This window comes from Bombina bombina, chromosome 5 (assembly GCF_027579735.1).
Source record: "Bombina bombina isolate aBomBom1 chromosome 5, aBomBom1.pri, whole genome shotgun sequence".
Taxonomy (NCBI): domain Eukaryota; kingdom Metazoa; phylum Chordata; class Amphibia; order Anura; family Bombinatoridae; genus Bombina; species Bombina bombina.
In genome coordinates, this window is record NC_069503.1 from 248,232,785 (window position 1) to 248,248,676 (window position 15,892).

At 39.8% G+C, this 15,892-nt stretch overlaps 1 protein-coding gene across 4 annotated transcripts in view; it reads left to right on the plus strand.

The window, feature by feature from the left end:
* ARHGAP21 (Rho GTPase activating protein 21) overlaps positions 1–15,892 on the plus strand; it is a 327,556-nt gene that overhangs the window by 135,729 nt on the left and 175,935 nt on the right. The window lies entirely within an intron of this gene.

Here is a 15,892-nt window from a genome sequence, read left to right on the forward strand (position 1 = left end):
ATACAAGTAGCACTTTGCTATTTCCAAACCATTTTTTTCCAAAATTAGCGCTAGTTACATTAGAACACTGATATCTTTCAGGAATCCCTGAATATCCCTTGACATGTATATATTTTTTTTTTGTAGACATCCCAAAGTATTGATCTAGGCCCATTTTGGTATATTTCATGCCACCATTTCACCGCCAAATGCGATCAAATACAAAAAATTGTTCACTTTTTCACAAATTTTTTCACAAACTTTAGGTTTCTCACTGAAATCATTTACAAACAACTTGTGCAATTATGGCATAAATGGTTGTAAAATCTTCTCTGGGATCCCCTTTGTTCAGAAATAGCACACATATATGGCTTTGGCGTTGCTTTTTGGTAATTAGAAGGCCGCTAAATGCCACTGCGCACCACAAGTGTATCATGCCCAGCAGTTAAGGGGTTAATTAGGGAGCTTTTAGGGAGCTTGTAGGGTTAATTTTAGCTTTAGTGTAGTGTAGTAGACAACCCCAAGTATTGATCTAGGCACATTTTGGTATATTTCATGCCACCATTTCACCGCCAAATGCGATCAAATTAAAAAAAACGTAAAATTTTTCACAATTTTAGGTTTCTCACTGAAATCATTTACAAACAGCTTGTGCAATTATGGCACAAATGGTTGTAAATGCTTGTCTGGGATCCCCTTTGTTCAGAAATAGCAGACATATATGACTTTGGCGTTGCTTTCTGGTAATTAGAAGGCCACTAAATCCTGTTGCGCCTCACACGTGTATTATGGCTAGCAGTGAAAAGGTTAATTAGGGAGTTTGTAGTGAGCTTGCAGGGTTAATTTTAGCTTTAGTGTAGAGATCAGCCTCCCACCTGACACATCCCACCCCCTGATCCCTCCCAAACAGCTCCCTTCCCTCCCCCACCCCACAATTGTCCCCGCCATCTTAAGTACTGGCAGAAAGTCTGCCAGTACTAAAATAAAAGGGTTTTTAAAAAAAAATTAAAATTTTTTTTTTAGCATATTTACATATGCTACTGTGTAGGATCCCCCCCTTAGCCCCCAACCTCCCTGATCCCCCCCAAAACCGCTCTCTAACCCTCCCCTCTGCCTTATTGGGGGCCATCTTGGGTACTGGCAGCTGTCTGCCAGTACCCAGTTTACAATAAAAAATGCTTTTTTTTTGTTTTTTTTGTTTTTTTCTGTAGTGTAGCTTCCCCCCCCACCCCCCACAGACAAACCCCCACCACCTTGCTGATTGTTTAAAATTTTATTTTTTTATATATTTTTTATTTCCCATTTTCTGCAGTGTAGCGGTTCCCACCCGCTCCCTCCCCGTGCACGCGCCCCCAGCCACCCCCGCCCACGATCCTGCCCCCCTTCACATCCACATGGCCATCGATGGCCGGCTCCCACCCACCAACGCAGGTAGCCACCGATCTCCGGTGCAGAGAGGGCCACAGAGTGGCTCTCTCTGCACCGGATGACTTAAAAAGGTTATTGCAGGATGCCTCCATATCGAGGCATCACTGCAATAACCGGAAAGCAGCTGGAAGCGAGCAGGATCGCTTCCAGCTGCTTTCCACACTGAGGACGTGCAGGGTACGTTCTCAGGCATTAACTGCCTTTTTTCTGAGGACGTACCCTGCACGTCCTCAGTCGTTAAGGGGTTAATACACCTTTTACCTCTGTGATTATCTTGTATCTAAGCCTCTGCAAACTGACCCCTTATTTCAGTTCTTTTGACAGACATCCATTTTAGCCAATCAGAGCTGGCTCACCTGAACTCCATGTGAGTGAGCACAGCGATATCTATATGACACACATGAACTAACAACCTCTATTGGTGAAAAACTGTCAAAATGCCCTGAGAGAAGAGGCAGCCTTTAAGGTCTTAGAAATCAGCATATGAACCTCCTAGGTTTAGCTTTCAACTAAGAATACAAAGAGTACAAAGCATAATTGGTGATAAAAGTAAATTGGAAAATTGTTTAAAATTGCATTCTCTATCTGAATCATGAAAGTTTATTTTGGACTAGACTGTCCCTTTAAGATATCACTGTTATACAGGTATAAATCCCCAAATCTGGAATTCTATAATCCAGAATTACTCTGAAATCCATACTTTCATTAATATTTGTTTTTAATTAAATCATTAGTACAAATTACTATTTTCCCTGTCAGCCACAATATTATCTGACTACATTTTTGGTTTGGTTTTTGTGTTCTAAGATACAAATTCTAGTCTAAATAATTTAAAACCGCTATTACCGCTCTAATTTCAGTACTGTACAGCCTTTCTGATGGTACTATATATGCAAAAGTAATATGATGATCTAAAACTACCTTTAGGTTGTATTATGTCATCTAAACATTTTCTAAATGACAAAATATATTATTGTTTACACTTGGTCCCATCCCCTCTCCCAGTAATTTTACAGATGCAAGTAATGCAAATATTCAGAGTTCAAGCTTTTCCGAAATCCAAACCATTTTTAGTCCCAAGCAGTTTGGATAAAGTTTTTAAACCTGCATATTAGAAATGGATTTATAACCTACACATATACATACTATTTTTTATAAATGTCCTAGATGTTGTTCAAAATGTAATCAGACACAAAACATTTACTCATACATAGTAAATTTGTGTTCTACTTTATTCATTATGGTGGCTCTTCATGTATAATTCTACTTAATGATTGGTTGATATTTGCATTAGCACATTTATATCTGTCCTAACAATGCCATACTTTGTCCTGGTGCTGTATTTAACTATGTTTTTAGTCATTTTGTGAGCAGTGGTACAATATGAATGCATTAGAACATTTCCTTTTTTGCACTTATGTTCCTTAAGCTACTTTATTTATAAAATTAACCGTGCACTTATGGATTTTTAAACATACAAGCCATACGTTTATTTGATCATTCCAGGGTAAATCTATCCCCTTTTTAAGAAATATATAAAATATGTAATTTTTCATTTTGTGTTTTTAAAAATAAAAATGAAAATATTTTTAGATTTGCATAAAACTTTTTTTTCCCCATGCATGAAAGACTTCAATAATATTTACTTGATTTCTTTCAAATCCATTAAAGTTGTGATCCTTTTATGTCACTTAATTCAGCATTGCAATGCTGGCTCTTTTGTTTCCATAGTAACTGTTATATTTGCTAAGGTGGAAGTATTTGCAGAGAGGAAATTGTAGTGTAAGGTTTAGTACACACCTTTTAAAACCTGGTATCGTTACTAAAATACATGTTCTCTTTAGAATATGGTGGAATCTTAAGGTATTTTAGTTAGTATTTTGTGTAAAAAATAATTAGCAACCAATACCTACAAGGGATTCCTAGTCATTAGATTGCAGGTTATTTTAAGCTACATCTGATTGCCTTAGAAACAGGAAGGGTGATATGCAAACTGCATTGTTCTCTGCTGTGTACACAAAGCATCTTTGGGGTGGCTGTTAAAATTACACATCTGTGCAAACACATAGTGTGCACATATTTAGTACATGTGAAGAAGTGGTACTATTGAACATGCTGGGAAACAAGGCTGTAATTTTATAAAACTGGAAGATGAGAATAGAGCCAGAGAAAGGTGAGAGATAAATGGAAGAAGGAGAAAAGGAGAGATTGAATAAAGAGGAAGTCATTTATTATGGAGAAGAAAAAGATAGGGAGGGTGAGAGAGGGTTTATGTGATTGATATAGGGGACAGAGAAAAGGGGGGTAATAGCAATGGAAGGTTATGAGAAAGTTAGTTTAAATGGAATATAGTTAAATGGATGAAAACTAATTTTTTACGTTCATAAGATGGTGAGAGTCCACAAAATTATCACATGAGGGGTTTGCTTTCTCTATATACCAGGAGGAGGCAAAACTCCTGTTGATTCTAGAGCTTTGCTCAAACCCCATACTAGCAGTAGTCCTTTACTATACTCAGTTTTGTTTTGCTTCCAAAGAAGAAGGTAGAACATAACCAATGCTCTGGTCTTCATGTTGGGTGATGGAGTACTTTAACTGATCTGAGAGCCATTTGCCCCCTTCATGGGCCTCCTGGCCAGAAGCAATGAATGGAGTTCAGTTCCGAAGTGAAAATCTCCCGTGCACCGCCTGTAATGAAAAAGCCGGTGTCGCGTCGGTGCTAAATTCAGATGGGCCGCTCTCATGCTACAGTAACACCAGTCCACCAATCACCTGCTAGAGACACCACCTTCCCAGTCTATGCCCCGCCCCTCCTCAGAGGGAGAGACCTGTCACGTGGGCAAAATTAAGGTGTTATAGGTGTTATAGTAATTTATAAGAAAATCGCAATCACGTTTTTTTTTTTTATTAAATACTGTAAAGAAAATCACTATCCCCCCCCCATATAGCCCAGCCCTACTACTTTATTTGGCAGTCTCCTGGTTTACATTGTGCTGCTCTTTGGATCTTGCACTTTCTTGTAGAGGCCCTTTGGTGCAAGGTGGAGGAATGAGTTATACAACTAATTTCCACGGCCTATGGGCTTTTTTATCATACTATTTAGTGCCATACTTGCCCTTTTTCCTTAATATTTTCTTTAATATGGAGCAATCTATTGCAAGTTAGGTCTCTGGACCGTCTGCTGGGGGTGAGGTCAGATTAATTCAGCCCTATTTCTATATACCTAAAACTGTTCCTTTTTTATGCTAGACAAGGGTTATATGGTGTATATGGTTTTTATTCTCATGCCAAAGCATGAACCCTCAGGGAGCTCTACTGAGCTATCTTCTAGATTCTAGAATATGTTCATTCTTCTAGGTGGCCTCATGTATCTTACCAGATAAATTTAATTTATTTCATGTTGATGAGAGTCCACAAGCCCCACCCTTGTTGTTGTATATACAGTTGGTAGCAGGACTTGTTTTGCACTTTTTTCCCTGCTTTGGTCCTTTTCCTGTATTCCTTTGTTTTTCTTTACTAGGCTGTATGTGTAACTGAGATAGTAGGGGATTACTGGGAGTATGGGGGTAAAATAGCTCTAGAATTTTAGGGATATTTTGCTTCAGGGAAAGTACATCCCACATAGATAAATGTATCAGGTAATCATAAATTGTGTTTATTTTTTATAGGAAAGCTTTCTTGTCTCACATTTCAGTAAACTATGTAAATAGCTATAAAAACAATGTTACACATTGGCTAAAACATCTTTGATTTGTAGCGTTTTGAAAATCTAGCTTACATAATTTGTTTTTTTGCCCTCGGGGAGTGTGGGACAAGCACATATTTATTTTTTACACAAAAGCCATATATGTTGTCCCTTTAAAATAAGGTAGAGAGATGTCTGAGTGTGGAGAAGCTGAAAGAGAAGCCACAGAGCTGAGAAAAAAGAATTTATGTAAGAAAACCATTCTGCCCTGCTACTCTTGTACTAATAGACTGGACTACAGAGCGCTGCACCAACTCTTATCTTGGTATCAAAGCATAACCATTAAAATCTTCTTCTTTATGTAATGAGGAAAATAGATTAAGTGAAGTATAGTGGAATATAGATGATGTGTTTTGTGAAATAATTAAGGATATGCAGTTTCTGTGTATATGTATGTATATATATATATATATATATATATATATATATATATATATATATATATATATATATATATATATATATATATATATATATATATATATATATATTTTTTTTTTTTTAGAGATCATGGCTTATTCTAGAGAGCTGGATGGAAACAAATGAGCACCCCTAAATAATGGGTCCTCGTTACAGCTGTGCATGGTACATAGAGTATAATCCTGTTTTTGCTGGTTATATTTGGTATGGTGATCAGTTAATATCTCTTAAATTAAAGCTTAAGCAGAATTTGTTTAGGTGATTAGTAGGGTTGCACCGATACTAGTATCGGTGCCGATACCAAGTATTTGCATGAGTTGCAGACAATAAAAAAGGACAGAATCGCCACATGGCCCAAATGAAACTTTCATGATTCAGATAGAGCATGCAATTTTAAGCAATTTTCTAATTTACTCATATTACCAAATTTTCTTTGTTCTCTTGGTATTTATTTGAAAAAGCAAGAATGTAAGCTTAGGAGCTGGCCCATTTTTCATTCAGCACCAGGGTATCACTTGCTTATTGGTGTCTAAATGTAGACAGCAATCAACAAGCGCTGGCCAGAGTTCTGAACCAAAAATGGGCCAGCTCCTAAACTTACATTCTTGCTTTTTCAAATATGAGTGAATTAGAAAATTGCTTAAAATTGCATGCTCTATCTGAATCATGAGTTTCATTTTGACTAGACTATCCCTTTAAGGCAGTTGGCTGTATATACAACAAGAGGGAGGGGTTGTTATCTTAAAATAAAAAAATACACTTGATAAATATGCATTTTTGACTGCAAATACTTAATTGCGGGCAAAAGAAAAGGGTTTACTGTCTCTTTAAGAGTATTAAAGCTTGCAAATATAGACTACTTTTTTATGAAAACATTTATATTAACTAAAACTTGCAGTACAGTGACTAATGCAGGTGCAGTGATTTATTTTGTAATGGAGACTGTATAGTTTTGGAATTCTTATGCTTCTGTATTTGTTGATATAAAGAGCCATCTAGTGGCAAACTCTGTGTATGATTTGAAATCATAGAACAGATTGCTAAAAAGGCACATGATTTCTACACAAGAAAGAGCAGCAAAAGTGTTTTTAATGATTAAAAAAATAAATCGGTCTACCCATACGTGTGGCTAAGGTATCACAAAATAAAATTAAAGGGACAGTCTAGTCCAAAATAAACTTTCATGATTCAGATAGAGCATGTAATTTTAAACAATTTTCCAATTTACTTTTATCACCAATGTTGCTTTGTTCTCTTGGTATTCTTAGTTGAAAGCTTAACCTCGGAGGTTCATATGCTAATTTCTTAGACCTTGAAGGCCACCTCTTTTCAGAATGCATTTTAACAGTTTTTCATCACTAGAGGGTGTAAGTTCATGTGTTTCATATAGATAACACTGTGCTCATGCACGTGAAGTTATCTAGGAGCAGGCACTGATTGGCTAAACTGCAAGTCTGTCAAAAGAACTGAAATAAAGGGGCAGTTTGCAGAGGCTTAGATACAAGATAATCACAGAGGTTAAAAGTATATTAATATAACTGTGTTGGTTATGCAAAACTGGGGAATGGGTAATAAAGGGATAATCTATCTTTTAAAACAATACAAATTCTGGTGTAGACTGTCCCTTTAAATTATAATCACAATTCCTCTTCCCCCCCCACTCCCAGGATTTTTCTATCTTTTCTTTGAGACTGCCCTTTTAAAGGGACATAATACCCGAATGTTGAAGCACATGAAAGTGGTGTGGCATATCTGTAAAAAAAGCTGACTAGAAACTATAACCTGAACATCTCTATGTAATTTTTTTTTTTTTTTTACCTCCAAAATTTCCTCAGTAGCCATATCCCACTGTAAAGGGATTTTAGCCATGAGACTTGCAAGGGAGTGTGTTACTGGCATGTGCCCAGAGGCAGACCTTTTCTTCCCTTTCTGCAATTAGATTTTTTAGTGAAACCTTTTCTGATTGCCATTTTTAAATAAAATTCCATTTTAAATGATCCATTTACACTAAAGAACCAGTTCAATTTAAATTTGTTGATTAACTGAAGCGAAAGGCATTTAAAAAAATAAATACAAATAAAATAAAATATTATTTTAATATTTTTATTGAGGAACTACAAGATACAAACATCAAGCATACACAAAGTTATACATTTGAGGTAGTTACAAACAATCTACTTGTGTTTTATAACCGCAAGGTTATAGATATTATACAAGATTCATTGTTGAGCATGTTGTCAATTGTCCTCATTTCTTCTGTTAAGTGTGATCAGTCCACGGGTCATCATTACTTGTGGGATATTAACTGCTCCCCTACAGGAAGTGCAAGAGGATTCACCCAGCAGAGTTGCTATATAGCTCCTCCCCTCTACGTCACCTCCAGTCATTCTCTTGCACCCAACGACTAGATAGGATGTGTGAGAGGACTATGGTGATATATTTAGTTTTTATATCTTCAATCAAAAGTTTGTTATTTTATAATAGCACCGGAGTGTGTTATTCCTTCTCTGGTAGAATTTGAAGAAGAATCTACCTGAGTTTTTCTATGGTTTTAGCCGGAGTAGTTAAGATCATATTGCTGTTTCTCGGCCATCTGAGGAGAGGTAAACTTCAGACCAGGGGACAGCAGGCAGATTAATCTGCAAAGAGGTATGTAGCAGTTTATTATTTTCTGACATGGAATTGATGAGAAAATCCTGCCATACCGTTATAATGTAAACTCAGCCTTGAATGCAGTAGATGTAGCTGATATCAGGCTGTCATGTATGTATATTTTACACTTCAGTTTTCTGGGAAATGGTACTTCTCTGGCTTTTAAACTGTATACATAGACTTAACCTATTTTGCAGGGACTTGCAATAGGTTTTAAATGACAATTAATTATTGAGGTAAAACGTTTTTTTGCTGGCATGTAAAAACGTTTTTTCTCCAACATAGGTGTGTCCGGTCCACGGCGTCATCCTTACTTGTGGGATATTCTCTTCCCCAACAGGAAATGGCAAAGAGCCCAGCAAAGCTGGTCACATGATCCCTCCTAGGCTCCGCCTACCCCAGTCATTCTCTTTGCCGTTGTACAGGCAACATCTCCACGGAGATGGCTTAGAGTTTTTTAGTGTTTAACTGTAGTTTTTATTATTCAATCAAGAGTTTGTTATTTTAAAATAGTGCTGGTATGTACTATTTACTCTGAAACAGAAAAGAGATGAAGATTTCTGTTTGTATGAGGAAAATGATTTTAGCAACCATTACTAAAATCCATGGCTGTTCCACACAGGACTGTTGAGAGGAATTAACTTCAGTTGGGGGAACAGTGAGCAGTCTCTTGCTGCTTGAGGTATGACACATTCTAACAAGACGATGTAATGCTGGAAGCTGTCATTTTCCCTATGGGATCCGGTAAGCCATGTTTATTAAGATAGTAAATAAGGGCTTCACAAGGGCTTATTAAGACTGTAGACTTTTTCTGGGCTAAATCGATTCATATATTACACATATTTAGCCTTGAGGAATCATTTAATCTGGGTATTTTGGTAAAATTATATCGGCAGGCACTGTTTTAGACACCTTATTCTTTAGGGGCTTTCCCTAATCATAGGCAGAGCCTCATTTTCGCGCCGGTATTGCGCACTTGTTTTTGAGAGGCATGACATGCAGTCGCATGTGTGAGGAGCTCTGATACATAGAAAAGACTTTCTGAAGGCGTCATTTGGTATCGTATTCCCCTTTGGGCTTGGTTGGGTCTCAGCAAAGCAGATACCAGGGACTGTAAAGGGGTTAAAGTTAAAAACGGCTCCGGTTCCGTTATTTTAAGGGTTAAAGCTTCCAAATTTGGTGTGCAATACTTTTAAGGCTTTAAGACACTGTGGTGAAATTTTGGTGAATTTTGAACAATTCCTTCATATTTTTTCGCAATTGCAGTAATAAAGTGTGTTCAGTTTAAAATTTAAAGTGACAGTAACGGTTTTATTTTAAAACGTTTTTTGTACTTTGTGATCAAGTTTATGCCTGTTTAACATGTCTGAACTTCCAGATAGACTGTGTTCTGAATGTGGGGAAGCCAGGGTTCCTTCTCATTTAAATAAATGTGATTTATGTGACAATGAAAATGATGCCCAAGATGATTCCTCAAGTGAGGGGAGTAAGCATGGTACTGCATCATTCCCTCCTTCGTCTACACGAGTCTTGCCCACTCAGGAGGCCCCTAGTACATCTAGCGCGCCAATACTCCTTACTATGCAACAATTAACGGCTGTAATGGATAATTCTATCAAAAACATTTTAGCCAAAATGCCCACTTATCAGCGTAAGCGCGACTGCTCTGTTTTAGATACTGAAGAGCATGACGACGCTGATGATAATGGTTCTGAAATGCCCCTGCACCAGTCTGATGGGGCCAGGGAGGTTTTGTCTGAGGGAGAAATTTCAGATTCAGGGAAAATTTCTCAACAAGCTGAACCCGATGTGATTACATTTAAATTTAAGTTGGAACATCTCCGCGCTCTGCTTAAGGAGGTATTATCCACTCTGGATGATTGTGAGAATTTGATCATCCCAGAGAAACTATGTAAAATGGACAAGTTCCTAGAGGTCCCGGGGCTCCCAGAAGCTTTTCCTATACCCAAGCGGGTGGCGGACATTGTAAATAAAGAATGGGAAAGGCCCGGTATACCTTTCGTCCCTCCCCCCATATTTAAAAAATTGTTTCCTATGGTCGACCCCAGAAAGGACTTATGGCAGACAGTCCCCAAGGTCGAGGGAGCGGTTTCCACTTTAAACAAACGCACCACTATACCCATAGAAGATAGTTGTGCTTTCAAAGATCCTATGGATAAAAAATTAGAAGGTTTACTTAAAAAGATGTTTGTTCAGCAGGGTTACCTTCTACAACCAATTTCATGCATTGTCCCTGTCACTACAGCCGCGTGTTTCTGGTTCGATGAGCTAGTAAAGGCGGTCGATAGTGATTCTCCTCCTTATGAGGAGATTATGGACAGAATCCGTGCTCTCAAATTGGCTAATTCTGGGTTTGCTATTGTGGCGCGCAGAGCGCTTTGGTTGAAATCTTGGTCAGCTGATGCGTCTTCCAAGAACAAACTACTTAACATTCCTTTCAAGGGGAAAACGCTGTTTGGCCCTGACTTGAAAGAGATTATCTCTGATATTACTGGGGGTAAGGGCCACGCCCTTCCTCAGGATAGGTCTTTCAAGACCAAAAATAAACCTAATTTTCGTCCCTTTCGTAGAAACGGACCAGCCCAAAGTGCTACGTCCTCTAAGCAAGAGGGTAATACTTCTCAAGCCAAGCCAGCTTGGAGACCAATGCAAGGCTGGAACAAGGGAAAGCAGGCCAAGAAACCTGCCACTGCTACCAAGACAGCATGAAATGTTGGCCCCCGATCCGGGACCGGATCTGGTGGGGGGCAGACTCTCTCTCTTTGCTCAGGCTTGGGCAAGAGATGTTCTGGATCCTTGGGCACTAGAAATAGTCTCCCAAGGTTATCTTCTGGAATTCAAGGGGCTTCCCCCAAGGGGGAGGTTCCACAGGTCTCAGTTGTCTTCAGACCACATAAAAAGACAGGCATTCTTACATTGTGTAGAAGACCTGTTAAAAATGGGAGTGATTCATCCTGTTCCATTAGGAGAACAAGGGATGGGGTTCTACTCCAATCTGTTCATAGTTCCCAAAAAAGAGGGAACGTTCAGACCAATCTTAGATCTCAAGATCTTAAACAAGTTTCTCAAGGTTCCATCGTTCAAAATGGAAACCATTCGAACAATTCTTCCTTCCATCCAGGAAGGTCAATTCATGACCACGGTGGATTTAAAGGATGCGTATCTACATATTCCTATCCACAAGGAACATCATCGGTTCCTAAGGTTCGCATTCCTGGACAAGCATTACCAGTTCGTGGCGCTTCCTTTCGGATTAGCCACTGCTCCAAGGATTTTCACAAAGGTACTAGGGTCCCTTCTAGCGGTGCTAAGACCAAGGGGCATTGCAGTAGTACCTTACTTGGACGACATTCTGATTCAAGCGTCGTCCCTTCCTCAAGCAAAGGCTCACACGGACATAGTCCTGGCCTTTCTCAGATCTCACGGATGGAAAGTGAACGTGGAAAAGAGTTCTCTATCTCCGTCGACAAGAGTTCCCTTCTTGGGAACAATAATAGACTCCTTAGAAATGAGGATTTTTCTGACAGAGGCCAGAAAAACAAAACTTCTAAACTCTTGTCAAACACTTCATTCCGTTCCTCTTCCTTCCATAGCGCAGTGCATGGAAGTAATAGGTTTGATGGTAGCGGCAATGGACATAGTTCCTTTTGCGCGCATTCATCTAAGACCATTACAACTGTGCATGCTCAGTCAGTGGAATGGGGACTATACAGACTTGTCTCCGAAGATACAAGTAAATCAGAGGACCAGAGACTCACTCCGTTGGTGGCTGTCCCTGGACAACCTGTCACAAGGGATGACCTTCCGCAGACCAGAGTGGGTCATTGTCACGACCGACGCCAGTCTGATGGGCTGGGGCGCGGTCTGGGGATCCCTGAAAGCTCAGGGTCTTTGGTCTCGGGAAGAATCTCTTCTACCGATAAATATTCTGGAACTGAGAGCGATATTCAATGCTCTCAAGGCTTGGCCTCAGCTAGCGAGGGCCAAGTTCATACGGTTTCAATCAGACAACATGACGACTGTTGCGTACATCAACCATCAGGGGGGAACAAGGAGTTCCCTGGCGATGGAAGAAGTGACCAAAATCATTCAATGGTCGGAGACTCGCTCCTGCCACCTGTCTGCAATCCACATCCCAGGAGTGGAAAATTGGGAAGCGGATTTTCTGAGTCGTCAGACATTGCATCCGGGGGAGTGGGAACTCCATCCGGAAATCTTTGCCCAAATCACTCAACTGTGGGGCATTCCAGACATGGATCTGATGGCCTCTCGTCAGAACTTCAAGGTTCCTTGCTACGGGTCCAGATCCAGGGATCCCAAGGCGACTCTAGTAGATGCACTAGTAGCACCTTGGACCTTCAAACTAGCTTATGTATTCCCGCCGTTTCCTCTCATCCCCAGGCTGGTAGCCAGGATCAATCAGGAGAGGGCGTCGGTGATCTTGATAGCTCCTGCGTGGCCACGCAGGACTTGGTATGCAGATCTGGTGAATATGTCATCGGCTCCACCATGGAAGCTACCTTTGAGACGAGACCTTCTTGTTCAAGGTCCGTTCGAACATCCGAATCTGGTCTCACTCCAGCTGACTGCTTGGAGATTGAACGCTTGATCTTATCAAAGCGAGGGTTCTCAGATTCTGTTATTGATACTCTTGTTCAGGCCAGAAAGCCTGTAACTAGAAAAATTTACCACAAAATTTGGAAAAAATATATCTGTTGGTGTGAATCTAAAGGATTCCCTTGGGACAAGGTTAAGATTCCTAAGATTCTATCCTTCCTTCAAGAAGGATTAGAAAAAGGATTATCTGCAAGTTCCTTGAAGGGACAGATTTCTGCCTTGTCTGTGTTACTTCACAAAAAGCTGGCAGCTGTGCCAGATGTTCAAGCCTTTGTTCAGGCTCTGGTTAGAATCAAGCCTGTTTACAAACCTTTGACTCCTCCTTGGAGTCTCAACTTAGTTCTTTCAGTTCTTCAGGGGGTTCCGTTTGAACCCTTACATTCCGTTGATATTAAGTTATTATCTTGGAAAGTTTTGTTTTTGGTTGCAATTTCTTCTGCTAGAAGAGTTTCAGAATTATCTGCTCTGCAGTGTTCTCCTCCTTATCTGGTGTTCCATGCAGATAAGGTGGTTTTGCGTACTAAACCTGGTTTTCTTCCAAAAGTTGTTTCTAACAAAAACATTAACCAGGAGATAGTTGTGCCTTCTCTGTGTCCGAAACCAGTTTCGAAGAAGGAACGTTTGTTGCACAATTTGGATGTTGTTCACGCTCTAAAATTCTATTTAGATGCTACAAAGGATTTTAGACAAACATCTTCCTTGTTTGTTGTTTATTCTGGTAAAAGGAGAGGTCAAAAAGCAACTTCTACCTCTCTCTCTTTTTGGATTAAAAGCATCATCAGATTGGCTTACGAGACTGCCGGACGGCAGCCTCCTGAAAGAATCACAGCTCATTCCACTAGGGCTGTGGCTTCCACATGGGCCTTCAGGAACGAGGCTTCTGTTGATCAGATATGTAGGGCAGCGACTTGGTCTTCACTGCACACTTTTACCAAATTTTACAAGTTTGATACTTTTGCTTCTTCTGAGGCTATTTTTGGGAGAAAGGTTTTGCAAGCCGTGGTGCCTTCCATTTAGGTGACCTGATTTGCTCCCTCCCTTCATCCGTGTCCTAAAGCTTTGGTATTGGTTCCCACAAGTAAGGATGACGCCGTGGACCGGACACACCTATGTTGGAGAAAACAGAATTTATGTTTACCTGATAAATTACTTTCTCCAACGGTGTGTCCGGTCCACGGCCCGCCCTGGTTTTTTAATCAGGTCTGATAATTTATTTTCTTTAACTACAGTCACCACGGTATCATATGGTTTCTCCTATGCAAATATTCCTCCTTAACGTCGGTCGAATGACTGGGGTAGGCGGAGCCTAGGAGGGATCATGTGACCAGCTTTGCTGGGCTCTTTGCCATTTCCTGTTGGGGAAGAGAATATCCCACAAGTAAGGATGACGCCGTGGACCGGACACACCGTTGGAGAAAGTAATTTATCAGGTAAACATAAATTCTGTTTTTCTCTGAGGTACTGGGTGAAAAAATATTTTGGGCACTTTTTTTCCACTTGGCAATAGTTTTGATTTAAATTAGAGCAGTTCACTGATCCCTCTCACTGTTATGTGTGTGGGGGAGGGGCCATTTTGGTGCTTTCACTACGCATCAGAAAAAACTCAGTCAGAGGTTCATTTTCTTCCTGCATGATCCGGTTCATCTCTACAGAGTTCAGGGATCTCAAAAGCCTTTTTTGAGGGAAGTAATCATTACAGCAGAGCTGTGCTGATGGTATTGACTGTGATATAAAAAACGTTTATTTGTGTATTTTTTTCTGCTGCCTGGGTTAGTTATCATTTGCTGAGGGGAACAATCCTTTGCTAAAACTGTATATTTTGACAAAGATTGATGCTATAACTTAATTATTTTATCTGTTATAATATTTTTCTGTGCTTCTTAAAGGCACAGTTCGTTTTCATATTATTTGTAAATTACTTTGAAAAGTATTTCCAAGTTGCTGTTTATTTGCTAGTGTGCTAAACATGTCTGATTCAGAGGAATATCTCTGTGCTATATGTGTTAATGCCAAAGTGGAGCCCAATAGAAATTTATGTACTAAATGTATTGATGCTACTTTAAAAAATAGTCAATCTGTACAAATTGAACATATTTCACCAAACAACGAGGGGAGAGTTATGCCGACTAACTCGCCTCACGTGTCAGTACCTGCATCTCCCGCTCAGGAGGTGCGTGATATTGTAGCGCCGAGTGCATCTGGGCGGCCATTACAAATCACATTACAAGATATGGCTACTGTTATGACTGAAGTTTTGGCTAAACTACCAGAACTAAGAGGTAAACGTGATCACTCTGGGATGAGAACAGAGTGCGCTGATAATGCAAGGGCCATGTCTGATACTGCGTCACAGTTTGCAGAACGTGAAGACGGAGAGCTTCATTCTGTGGGTGACGGTTCTGATCCAAATAAACTGGACTCAGACATTTCAAATTTTAAATTTAAGCTTGAGAACCTCCGTGTGTTACTAGGGGAGGTATTAGCGGCTCTGAATGATTGTAACACAGTTGCAATCCCAGAAAAAATGTGTAGGTTGGATAAATATTTTGCGGTACCGACGAGTACTGACGTTTTTCCTATACCTAAGAGACTTACTGACATTGTTACTAAGGAGTGGGATAGACCCGGTGTGCCTTTCTCACCCCCTCCTATATTCAGAAAAATGTTTCCAATAGACGCCGCCACACGGGACTTATGGCAAATGGTCCCTAAGGTGGAGGGAGCAGTTTCTACTTTAGCTAAGCGTACCACTATCCCAGTGGAGGATAGCTGTGCTTTTTCAGATCCAATGGATCAAAAATTAGAGGGTTACCTTAAGAAAATGTTTGTTCAACAAGGGTTTATATTGCAACCTCTTGCATGTATTGCGCCTGTCACGGCTGCAGCAGCATTTTGGTTTGAGTCTCTGGAAGAGACACTTCAATCATCCACACTAGATGACATCACACACAAACTTAAATTCCTTAAGTTAGCTAATTCATTTATTTCAGATGCCGTAGTACATTTAACTAAACTTGCGGCTAAAAATTC